This window comes from Mandrillus leucophaeus, unplaced genomic scaffold, assembly GCF_000951045.1.
Source record: "Mandrillus leucophaeus isolate KB7577 unplaced genomic scaffold, Mleu.le_1.0 Scaffold2005, whole genome shotgun sequence".
In the NCBI taxonomy this organism is placed as follows: Eukaryota; Metazoa; Chordata; class Mammalia; order Primates; family Cercopithecidae; genus Mandrillus; species Mandrillus leucophaeus.
The window spans coordinates 23,059-23,841 of record NW_012102039.1 but is presented as its reverse complement, the minus strand read 5'-3'; the positions used below and the strand labels follow the sequence as shown (position 1 = coordinate 23,841).

At 53.6% G+C, this 783-nt stretch overlaps 1 pseudogene; it reads left to right on the top strand.

Annotated features, from left to right (window-relative positions):
- Positions 1–3: 3 nt before the first annotated feature.
- Positions 4–783, top strand: part of LOC105539217 — a 20,580-nt pseudogene continuing 19,800 nt past the window's right edge.

Genomic DNA, 783 nt, shown 5'->3' with positions numbered 1-783 from the left:
CACATGCCACAGGCCAGCAGCCAGAGCCCATCATCTCAGAGGCCCCTGTATGTCCTTCGAAGAAACCAGGACCCTCAGAGCCCAGCATCCATCACTGTCATCATCTTCATCACAACCAAAGAAGAGCAAGCCTGGCAGGCGGGGTTACCTCTCCAGGACGATGGGCTGCCAGCAACTGCAGAGATGCGGCCACCTGCTTAACTGTGCTGTCCAGCCAGCCAGCCAGCTGCAGGGCCTCTTGCTGCTCAAGAAGAGCTGATGGGCCGGGCACGTTGGCTCACACCTGTGGGCACAGTGCTGAGAAATGGGAGCACAGTGCTGAGAAATGGGAGCATAGTACTGGGAAATGGGAGCCCGTAATACTGGGAAATGGGAGCACAGTACTGGGAAATGGGAGCATAGTACTGGGAAATGGGAACACAGTACTAGGAAATGGGAGCACGGAGTACTGGGAAATGGGAACACAGTACTAGGAAATGGGAGCATAGAGTACTGGGAAATGGGAGCACACATTGGGAAATGGGAGCATAGTACTGGGAAATGGGAACGCAGTATTAGGAAATGGGAGCACAGAGTACTGGGAAATGGGAACACAGTACTGGGAAATGGGAGCACAGTACTGGGAAACAGGAGCACACAGTATTGGGAAACGGGAGCACAGTACTGGGAAATGGGAGCACACAGTATTGGGCAATGGGAGCACAGTACTGGGAAATGGGAGCACAGTATTGGGAAATGGGAGCACAGTACTGGGAAATGGGAGCACAGTACTGGGAGATGGAG